The sequence below is a fragment of the Bombina bombina genome, chromosome 7 (assembly GCF_027579735.1).
Source record: "Bombina bombina isolate aBomBom1 chromosome 7, aBomBom1.pri, whole genome shotgun sequence".
Classification (NCBI taxonomy): domain Eukaryota; kingdom Metazoa; phylum Chordata; class Amphibia; order Anura; family Bombinatoridae; genus Bombina; species Bombina bombina.
Window position 1 is genome coordinate 470,699,259 of NC_069505.1, and position 12,771 is coordinate 470,712,029.

Sequence of the window (12,771 nt, forward strand, 5' to 3'; positions counted from 1 at the left end):
TAAATAAATATATATAAAAAAAAATCTCTAAAGGTTTCCAAAGGGTAAAAAGATAAGTCAGACTGATGTCCTATAAACGTCCTCACCAAGTACTGATAAAATTGACAAAAATAAAATATGTGGGTTGGAAGGAGGTTCAGTCAATCCATAAAAAACATTGGCCCAACCTAAACACAGATCCAGATCTACATAATGTTCTTGGCGATTATCCTTAAATGACTGCCAGAATGGCACCGAATTTAGGTGATAATTTGGTTCATAGCTTTCTTTTTCTTTTTTGGAAAAATTTTCTTTTATTTAAGAGAAAATGGTACAGAAATATGCACATAAGCAAAAACAAATAAACATAAACAGGTTACATTATGCGTAATGAGTCATGAAGTGATGCTATAAACATAGTGATCTATATATGTTAACATTAATAAAGTCATTCCATTAGCTGTAGGGTACAAACAATAATGATAACTTTGACATAGTAACACATATCTCCTTGTATTCAAATATTATGCAATGTGATTCCACTCCTGCTTATCTAGAAACACCGAAACTGTTATTTTATAAGTGTCCTATATGTCCCTATACCTGAGTTGGATTTTGCTCATTGTGTTTTACAGAGTTACAATATTCATCCCATAGGAAGGTTATATCTAGGAAATCATCCATTCTTTTTGTGATCATATAATGGTATCTTTCCATTGACAACTAGGGAACGCCATTCTATGATTGAGGGAGTTTCCGTCAGTTTCTATTTCCTAGGGATTAGTCTTCTAGCGCAATTGAGCAATATGATCAATAGCTTTAGTCTTATTTTACATTTAAATTTAGGGATATTATTAAACAGAAATACTGTAGGATCTAGTGGGATTTCAACATTAATTATTTGTTTGACTGCTATCTGTATGTCTTTCCAGTATTGACTGAGGAGGGGGCAGGTCCACCAGATATGTTGATAATCACCCTCCTCCCCCCACAAGCCCTCAAACATTTGTTATCTCTAAGGTTATGCATAGTAGCTAGTCTAGTTGGTGCATAGTACCATCTATATAGTAGCGTTAAGTTTGATTATAATTGTGCTATGGATAATGTATGTGTGCTCATGTTATTGAAAATTCTAGCCCATTGGTCATTAGGAATGTTGGTTTGGAGGTCAGCAGCCCATTTAGTAGTATAATTCGGAAGAGAATTGGAATGGCATTCCAAAATTAATTTATATATCAGAGACAATGAACCTTTTGAATACGACTCTGATTTGCATACAGATTCAAATAAGGTTAAGGGCCGATAGAATTGTGCCCTTTTAATATGTGTAGAAAGGTAGTGATTTAATTGAAAATATTTAAACCATGGTTTGAAAAATTGCCATATTTTTCCTCTAATACGGCTTTAGGTTGAAGGGATTTATTATCTATGGCCATGCTGCATGGTATGACATCCCGTAGGATTAGTTCTGTTACATATGGTGTAGAAGAGGGGATCTGCCTTTCTGGATTGTATTTCAAAGGTGCTAAAGGTGATGGTATAGCAGAGATTGCTGTAAAATTGCTAATGCATTTGTCCCATATTTTATATGTTAACTTAGTGATTTTCGAGGCAGATGTGTGTATGGACCTATGTATATGTGGTATACAACAGCTTGCCCCTAATTGTGAATTTTGTGCAAGTCATGATCTAGTTTTACCCATTCCTTGTGGGGGCCATGTTTACACCAATCTATGATATAGGTAAGGGTGCTTGCTATGAAATAATAACAAAGATTTGGCATCCCCAGCCCTCCTTTTGATTTAGGTTGATATATAATTGTTTTAGCAATTCTGGGGCGTTTTTTGTTCCATAAGTAGCTATTTATTATATTTTGGATAGTTTAATTGGGATAGTTTGGAATATATATAGAATTTTTGGTAGGATGGTCATTTTAATAGCATGCAATCTGCCCAGCCAAGATAAGGTTTTGTTATGCCAGGATTGTAATTCCTGTTGAATGCTTTTCAGGAGGGGGGAATAGTTTGAATTATACATTTGTTGAGGGTCGCTTGTAACGGATACCTAGATATTTTAAAGAGCTGTTCTGGAGTTTATAATGATATGACTGTTGTATGTGTTTAAGCGTAGAGTCATGAATTTCTATTACCATAAACTCCAATTTTGAGGCATTGATCTTAAAATCTGAAAATTTACCGTACTCTTGAAATTCAGCTTGTAGTACTGGCATTGAGGTTGAGGGATTAGTTATAGTCAAGAAGACATCGTCTGCATACAAGGAGACTTTATAATCCTTCTCATGTATTGTTAAGCCTGTTATATTTTGGTTGTTTCTTATTCTAGCTGCTAGGGCTTCCATGGCTAAAACAAATAGTAGTGGGGACAGTGGGCATACTTGTCTTGTGCCGTTATAGATAGGGAAAGTCGCAGATAAGGAGCTGTTTAACTTAATTTTTGCATTTGGAGTAGTATATAAGGACATAATTTTCATTATAAAAGCATTAGGAAAACCAAGTTTGAGCAGATTTTTTCAATAAAAGTCCAGTTTAAGCGGTCAAAAGCTTTCTCCGCATCCATGGACGCGAAGATTGTAGGGGTCTTTGTTTTGATGGCATAATCTATTAGGGTTTGTATTTTAATGGTGTTGTCCCTAGCTTCTCTATATGGGGTAAAGCCAACTTGGTTAAAATTTACTAGTTGAGGGAGTAATTTGTTTAAGCGGCCTGCTATTATCTTTGCAAAGATTTTAGTAGTGATATGGGACGAAAATTTGGTGGTAAATCAGGTGTTTTTCCTGGTTTTGGCAGCACTACAATGTGCGCTGCCAACATCGAGGCAGGAAAATGTGTTGTAGATGATATACTATTAAATAAATTGTGTAGGATATGGGATAGAATCGGGGCGAATGCTTGGTAGTACTTCACGGAAAAACCATCCGGGCCCGGACTTTTATCAGGGGAAAATCTTTATGGTTGCTAGTATTTAATTTATAGTCATTGGGGATTCCAGTGTCTCTTTTTGTTCAGGGGAGATAGTGGGGAGGTTACAGGAGTCAAGGTATGTTTGAAGTATGTTTGAAGTATGTTTTAAGTATGTCCGTTGGGTATGGGTCTGGTTGTGAGGGTTTGTCATGTAGGTTATATAACTTAGAATAGTAATCATGGAACTGATCTAGAATGTCTGGTGTGGAGCAGACTGATGTGTTCTGTGTGGTTTTTAATTTGTGAATAAATTACTTCAGCTTTACCCTCTTAAGAGTTCTAGCCAACATTTTTCCTGCTTTTTTACTTTCACAGTAAAATTTCTGTTTTAATTTCATAGAAATTTTTTGATGTTCTAATGCAAGGAATGTTTCTAACTGACCTCTAATATTGCCTATCTCACTTAGTATGGTGGTATTTTTGGGGTCTCTTATGTGAATATTCAAGATTTGTTGAATAATAACTATCTGACAATATTCAAGATTTGACAGCTCAGTGGTCAGATTTATATATTGTTGTCTGGAATTTTTTTGAAGGTGAGCTTTGTATTTAATAAATTCTCCCCTTAGGGTGCATTTATGTGCTTCCCAAACCACAAATGGGTAATTTACTGAGTTATTGTTAATCTGAAAGAATTCTTCTATAATTTTGGATAGATGGTCTATGAAGGGTTGGTGTGTTAACAATGAGTTTTCGAGTCTCCATTGAAAAGGACTAGTAGGTGTATTTGGCCATGCGATCTGTACGGAGACTGCCAAATGGTCGGACCAAGATGTAGGAATAATAGTAGAATCAGTTACTAAGGAGAGGCCTGCCTGATTAGTTAGTATATAATCTACTGTCAGGCAGAGCTAGGAATGTAATCTAAAAAATACAAACAGCTTTAAGAGTCTGGACCACAACTGCTTGGATAGTACACATAAATGTGGTTGTGTTGCATAAGTTATATAAAGGAATAACATAAGGGTACATAAGCATCAATGTTAAACCAGAATCACCTCTGCAAGATTTTAATATACAGGCAGCGTTGAAACATACACCCTATGGCTGCCACATGTGACTATGAAGGCACTGTGAGAAAAATAGCAGCAGAGGTAGATTCCAACAAACCTGAAGTGCAAATTGATAATAGGAAAAAAATTATGGTATCAGGGATCCTAATAACTACTAACGGAAGTGGTGGCAAGTATATACACAGTGGATAACAGTTTAGTATGCTTTAGCAAAACAGCAGTCATTTAAGCATAAGCGTGATAAAGAAATATGTGATCCTTTAGCAGCAGTACTGAAACCAAGCCAGGTATATAAGAGCTTAAGAGAGCAAGGCAAAGGTATAATAGACTTACCGGAGGGGAACAGTTCAGGCCTTTGCAGGGAGAGTCGGAGCCGGTATGGAGGCTAGTGTACACTGGGTACACAGATGCAGCTGGCGGATGACGTCACCGCGTTCCGGTCCGGCGAGGAAAAAAGGTGTCAGCAGAGAGGACTGGATAATCAACAGAGATCCTGATGGAAGTAACCAGCACGGGTAAGTCTCTTGTAATTAAATTGAGAGACACACACAAGCAGAGTAATACACCAGAGTAGACAGTGTAGAGTGGAATCCGGAACAGGCAGAACTGGAACTGAATTGGAGAAACAGTCATGAACAGCGTTCACAACAAGCAGGCTCAGAGTGGGTAACGACAAGGCTACAATACTAAGCAATGAGAGAAGGCAGGGAGGAGCTTTAAATAGGCAGAGGAGAATAGAAGTTGCTGAAGTTAAAGGTACAGTAACAATGTGGGGAACAAATGAATGTGGATAATTCCTGACATCTACCCTGCTGTAGGATTGTGAGGGGTGTGAGTAGAAGGTATAATCCTTCATGGAGGGATGTGCAAATCTCCATATGTCATACATGTTATAGTCTCTCATCGCCTTCCATAAGTATGACAGGGTGCGTTTTGAAGTCTTAGACCGAGGATTTGAAGAGCCTAGTGATGGTTGGAAAGGGAAATTAAAATCTCCTCCAAGGAAAATTGGACCTTTAGAAATATCAAGTAATTTCCTGAACATTGTTTTAAAAAAGGGTAAATGTTGGATGTTGGGGGCATAGACATTGATCAGTGTAACTGGTCTACCGTACATTAATCCCGCTATCCCCATCTTTAGCTATCTGTAGGACTGTAAATGGGATATGTTTGCGTAGTAGGATGCCAACTCAACAGTGCTTGGTTGGTGCTGTGCTGTGAAAGTGTTGGGTATAGTGTTTACCAAAGTAACTAGGGATTTGTGTTTCGGGATTTGTGTTTCTTAAAGTGTGTTTCCTGCAGGAAAAGAATATCTGTTTTTTTTTTTTTATAAATCTGACAGTGCTTTTGACCTTTTGCATGGTGAAAGAAATCCCTTAACGTTTTCAGTTAATATCGTAAGAGGGAATATTTTCTGTTTCGTAGCCATTGCATAGTTTGTTTAAAGTATCAAATACAGATAAAGTCTTCCCATAATTCGTATAAACTACCTGGACATGTGTCAGAAAGGAGTACCAAAACGTTGCACAGTACAATCGTAGTAACCTGCTTTTAGTAACATAACAAAAAGAACCAAAAAAACAATTATAACTTACAATTCCTGGTTGATTCCGCCAGGATTCCATTTTAGAATACAAAATATGAACCATTAGTGCAGGTGAAAATAATAACCTTTACATCAATGTAACAGAGATAAATAACAGTAATAAGGGAAAATAAGTGTAAGCCTATCTTAGATATACAAGAGGCTTCATTAATATATATCAGTAAACACTTAACTCAATTAAAACATATGTACTATTTTTGAAATCTAACATTTAGAGTTAATCTGTCCTCAAAGTTCACATAAATGTCCTTGCAGGCAATCTATTTGTGTTACAATAAAACATTTAAGTGGTAAGCATACTCACGCATCTGGAGTATACGTTAGATTTTGAAACCCATGGGTGAATGTTCAGTTGCCAGTGAGGGAAAATTTTGTAAATTTTTCTTAGGTTTTAGACAGTGATCTTAGTGTCTTTGACCTTCGGATCTGTATAAAGTGTAATGAGGGTAAATGTCCAGAGGTGATTATAATCCAGCTTCCAGATTTCGCGCTGCTGCTGACCGTCGCGGTTTAGCTGGGGTGAGAGACCATGTGTTGTGGCCACGTTGTTGGTTATTAGAGGTAGGTCCTGAGGGTTTCGGGTGTTTATGTCAGGTGAATCCAAATTCAGGATTTCACAGAACTTGGTTGCCTCTGATATATCATCGCATATTGATAACAAATACCAAAGTATCACAAAAGGAAAATGAATGGAATAAATGTGATCAAAAGAAAAAAAAAAAAAAAAAAACAGAGTGAATAAATATACGTGGTGCCACTCACGTATAATCAACCTAAATAAATAAAGTTCATATAAGGATATGTGTACTTTTCCCGGCACTCTTCAATCTTCTGTATGGTCTCTCTTGATCCTCATAAAAAAGAAGAAATATGCCACATAGCGTAATTCTGTAATATTGTTGCAATAAGAAACTTGTGTCTGTGCAAATGGTTACTCACATGCGGTAGAGCTATAGCCTAGCTCAGGTGGAAGCGCACACCCTTTTTTATACTGTTGGGTAAAACAGATTCTTGTTCTTGTCGTTCAGATAAATGAATTTATTAAAACATCATAAAATATATATATAAAATAGCGTCACCAGACCTGCTAACAACACCTTCTATAATAAGTATAGGCAATACAGTGTAGTAATTGCTCAATATGAGCTTAACAGAGTACTAGAAACCGTGGTAAGGAGTGTAGAAACTGAACCACACAACCTCCCCCAGAAAAACCAGTAACTGTTGCTCTCCTTATTGGTGTGCAGGTATTTAGGAAGGCGCCAAGGAACAAACAGTCCAACCTATACAGGAGTGCAGAAATTTATACGTAACTTATGTATTAAAAAATACTTTCTTAACAGTCCTATTGTGAATAATAAGACTCCTGACCCAGATAAATACAAACATGCAGAAGTCAAAAATAGGTCACTATTCAATCCTTCGCAATTTAGGTCAGCCCCAATGGAAACATTCTTAGAATTAGTCCATAGAGACATTAAACACCTTAAAATTAATTATACTTCAAATTTGACCAAAGTAGAACAAACAGCATTAAAACAAGATAGTGGTGAAGCCGGCCGATAAGGGCGGAGGCACTGTTATAATGGACAGGGAAAAATATAATGAAGAGTGTCTCAGACAACTGAATGATTTAAATACATACAAAAAATTAGACTCAAATCCTGTTTTTGTTTACAGAAAAAGAATTGAGAAATATTTGAACGATGGATTAAAAGAAGGTATTTTAAACAAGAAGGAGTACCAATACTTATGCAACCAATTCCCCAAAACTGCAAGTTTTTATATACTCCCAAAAATCCATAAAGATCCCATAAATCCTCCAGGGAGGCCCATTGTGTCTGGGGTAAATTCACATACCAGTAACATATCGGCATACATAGATTCATTCCTACAAACATATGTAAAGAACACAAAATCTTATCTGAAAGATACTATCAGTATATTGAATTATCTTGAAGACATCCAATGGAATAAAGAGTGGATACTAGTCACTGGAGATGTCACATCCCTATACACCATAATAGACACAGAGTTAGGGATTACGTCAGTACGTGACATCTTGAAAGAGGATACCACCCTTGACCCTAAACAGCTACAATTTATTTTGGATGGTATTAGGATCATCCTAGAGACTAATTATTTCTGGTTTAATAAAACATATTATTTACAGATAAGTGGAACGGCGATGGGCACCAGATTTGCGCCCAGTTATGCCAACCTATATATGGCCAATTGGGAAAATCTATACATCTTCAATTCCCCCTGGGCGCAATATCTGGTGTCCTATCGTCGCTACATAGACGATCTGTTCCTGATTTGGTCAGGAACGGAGGATCAATTAAAAGAATTTAAGGAACATCTTAAATCTAACGAATTTAATATAACTCTTACATGGAATCAAAGTAGAACAAAAGTGGAATTTCTTGATTTAGAAATATATATAGAAAATGAGGGCTTAAAAACAAAAAACTTCTTTAAAAGTATAGATGTAAACAATTACATCAATCTAAACAGCTGCCATCAAAAACACTGGCTAAAAAATATACCAAAGGGACAGTTTATGCGCCTTAGGCGCAACTGTAGGGATGATGCGGTCTTTCACACTCAATCTAAAATACTTAAAGAAAGATTTGTAGAGAAGAATTATTCAAATAATTTCTTAGAAGAGAAAATAGTAGAAGTGGCAAACTTGGACAGAAAAAATCTACTCCAGTATAAGCAAAAAAACTACTGGTTATCAAAAACAGATAATTCAGCAAGTAGATTGATCCTACAACACAGCACCCAAAGTAAAGAAGTGAGAGAAATTATACAAAAACATTGGGGAATTCTATTCAGAGATCCAAGCCTGTCTGAACTCATAGAAGACAAACCGTATATAATGTTTAAAAAGGTTCCAAATTTAAAAGTACAACTCACGCATAAAACAATAAAAAAGACAGAGGGTACTAATCCAACTAGCAACTGGTTACCTACATTACAAGAAGGCTTTAGAAGGTGCCAATTTTGTAGTGCCTGTAAAGAAATGAAAAAGGGACCTAAAACTTGCAATAAATTTCATTCCATGGATGGGAAAAGGCAGTATAACATTAACCAAGTCATCACATGCAACAGCAAAAATGTAATATATTTGTTACGCTGCACGTGTAATCTAATTTACATAGGACGCACCTCCAGGCTTTTAAAAGTAAGGTTGAACGAACATATATACAACATAAAGAAAGGTTTTCAGAAACATACATTATCAGCACACTTTGACAAAAAACACAATAGAAGACCAGAGGATCTAGAATTTTTGGGCATCAGGAAGGTAGAACATGGGTGGAAAGGAGGAGATATACAGAACCAATTGGGTCGTTTGGAGATGAAATGGATCCATATTATGGATAGCCTCATACCAAATGGCCTCAATAAGGATTTCGAACTTCATCACTTTTTATAAACAACATACATACCCCCCAACAAGTAATTCTGAAGAATCTAAATTAAACATAAAACTTTCCATCCCTAGTACTAATATATCAGTATAAAACAACATAAGCTGACAATTCAAATGTACACATCTTAAATTTAAGCAAATTATCCGGTAGTAGTCACTAAAACTTACGAATTAGGTATTGATGAATTGCTGTAAGATGACTAGAATTGTGATAGATTTTTCTTCATCTATATATTGCACCAGATACTGGTTTTTGGGTAATAAGGAAAACATCACGGTTACTAAATATATTGTAGGATGTATACCTTTACGGGATATATTTCCCTTTATGCTCAGAATTTATACATTTCTATTCTCTATTTATATGGTAGGGTACTTAGAGGATAAGTTCGTCTATTGAATTTGAATAATAATTAATGTTTTTGAACTTAATTTGAATATTTCTTTGCTGAATGTTCCTATCTTTAACAATGTCTATGCATATATTGATGAAAGCTTTCATTGTGAAAATCTCTATTTTAAGTTTTAAGATGACCACGAATTGAGATGTTTGCCCATTTTAAAGATGGAGGACACTATACCGGATATCCGGTTTAAAGCTTTTGAATGACTTAAATGAAGGTTTTGGACATGCGCACACCATCCTTGATAAAGCTTAATGCGAAACGTACGTTGGACTGTTTGTTCCTTGGCGCCTTCCTAAATACCTGCACACCAATAAGGAGAGCAACAGTTACTGGTTTTTCTGGGGGAGGTTGTGTGGTTCAGTTTCTACACTCCTTACCACGGTTTCTAGTACTCTGTTAAGCTCATATTGAGCAATTACTACACTGTATTGCCTATACTTATTATAGAAGGTGTTGTTAGCAGGTCTGGTGACGCTATTTTATATATATATTTTATGATGTTTTAATAAATTCATTTATCTGAACGACAAGAACAAGAATCTGTTTTACCCAACAGTATAAAAAAGGGTGTGCGCTTCCACCTGAGCTAGGCTATAGCTCTACCGCATGTGAGTAACCATTTGCACAGACACAAGTTTCTTATTGCAACAATATTACAGAATTACGCTATGTGGCATATTTCTTCTTTTTTATGAGGATCAAGAGAGACCATACAGAAGATTGAAGAGTGCCGGGAAAAGTACACATATCCTTATATGAACTTTATTTATTTAGGTTGATTATACGTGAGTGGCACCACGTATATTTATTCACTCCGTTTTTTTTTTTTTTTTTTTCTTTTGATCATATCATCGCATATTATTCTCCTCTCTTCATGAATGACCATTAGGAAAGTGGGGAATCCCCATCGGTATGGTATGCGTTTGTTGCGCAGAAGTTGCGTTAATGGTGAAAATTCCTTAAGCTTTTGTAAAGTCCGTTGGGAGAGGTCCGCGTAAAACTGTATTACCGTTCCTCTGAATCTTATTGGTTGATTTCTCCATGAGAGATTAAGGATTTCTTCCTTGTCCCTGTAATTTTTGAATTTAATAATGATATCCCTAGGAGGGGCTGAGTCTGGGGGTCGAGCTCTGAGGGCCCTATGTGCCCTATCCCATGGGATCTCCTCTTTATTGGCATTTCCTCTGAGGTGGGTGAACAGGGCAGGTAAGTAAGTGGGCAAATCCTTAGGGAGGACTGACTCAGGTACTCCTGTGATCCTTAAATTCTTCCTCCTGCTCCTGTTCTCCAAGTCCTCAATTTTAGAATGTAGGGCCTCAATAGTAGAGGTAAAGGTGTCTACTTTTGATTGTAATCCATCAATGTCCTCTCTAACAGTGTCATTAGTTTCCTTTAAAGCTTCTACACGAAATCCAATTGCATTGATATCTTGTTTTAGGTCAGCCAGTTCTTCGCGAACACAAGCGTGTACAATATCTGCAATATCCTACTTAGATGGTAAGGTGGATAATATAGTAGAGGGGATTTGCACCACATTTGATGTCTGTGGGGTTGTAAGTGGCACCTGTGACTGTGGAGAGGTCATATCTGGCGGAGGTGTGTGAGGTGATGAGGTATTAGTGCCTTCAGATGTATTGAAGTATGAAGCCACAGAAGATGTTTTATTAGTTGTAGGTTTAGGCAGTCTGTCAGTTTGGACGTTTCTCTTGGAGGCCATTTGATATGATACAGACTGATACTATATAGTGCAAATCCTTTTAATTATGTTATTGACAAAAACACCCTCAATGAGTTATAGAGATTATGTCCATGCACACACTTCAGGCTTTAACCCCAGTTTGTAAAACGCTGTGAGTCTAATTCTCAAGTCTGCTTATATTAACAGTTGTGGCAGACATATATTTGCAACCACTTGGCTGTGGGTTAGTTCTTATATATTATAAATCTTTGGTAGGATTATGGAGCTTAACTGATATATCGTATATTCTGTAATAGTTTAAAGCTGTATCAGATTGATCGTAGTTATTGTGGCTCTTTGCCTCATATGTTAGTTCCACTACGTGCTATTATGCGATATAGCGTTACACACAGCGTTAACTGTGATCCTCTATTAATTTTAATATTAACAGCGTTCTATAAATTTACCTCCTCTTTGGTTTCCAATATTCAGGATTGCAGGTGAAGAATACTATCGCTCTTTCGCTGTGCTCTCCGGTGTTACGGGATGGTGCACTATTCACAGAGTGTTCAGAGCTGTGGCGAAGTTGTTTTTCTTCTGTACTGCTAAGATGGAAGGTCGTCTGTTAAAATGCTCCGATTTCTGGTCCGCTGCAAGATAAGGATCTGTTTTTTTCATAATCCGGATGATTAATCGTGTTGCTTGCTTTTGAGCTTAAATATGGTGCCAGAAGCCTGTTGATTATGGCATTTATGCCCCTAATTGATGCTGGTTTACTCAGAGCTTGGAGTTTATGCAGCCATCTTAACCGCTACCAGCTCCGCCCCCTTTGGTTCATAGCTTTTATAGCAGACCACCCTCAACACATAAGTGGCTTCAACGTGTATCATTTAAATCAGTGTGCTACCCGTGTAAATGTTGTAAAGCCTGTACTTATATCAAGAAAGCTAGATACTTTGTATCCAAAACAGGCAGCACATTTAGCATAATGGCCAAAATAACTTGTAGATGTGAGGGTCTCATTTATTTAGCTCAATGAGGTTGCCCCCTATTTTATGTTGGCAAAACGACAAGAGCACTCAGACCGTACTATTGAACATATACGTGATATAGAACATGAGGAACAAAAATCTAGCATAGCACAACATTTTAAAGAATTTCATAAATCCTCTCCCAGATCCTTAAGTATAATTGGTATTGAAAAAGTTATGCTTGGTATTAGGGGGGCAACCTGGACAATGTCCTGTTACAACATGAAAGTCGGATTTACAATCTAGATACCCTCTCCTCAGGTGGTCTGAAAAAGATTTTCCTTTACTGATTTGTATAATCTGCTAGCTCTTGTCTGAGTATCTGTTCTTTTCTGTGTATTTAGTGGATAGGCCGTACTAATGGGATTATATGTTATAAATTATAAAGGCCATGGGGCAAGTTAAGTCACACTGACCAAAACATGATGTAATATTTTGATTGCAATATTTAGGCTAACAGCAGCAAAGAAACTTTTTAATAAAATGATTTGTCTGTACATTGAATTCATTTCTTTACTTAATGTAGCTGATAAGTATATTTTTTCTCAATATTTCTTTTTGTCCATATATAAGGATCATTATAGTATAAGAAACAAAATGTTTTGTATAACATAACTAAACATGGGACTTATAA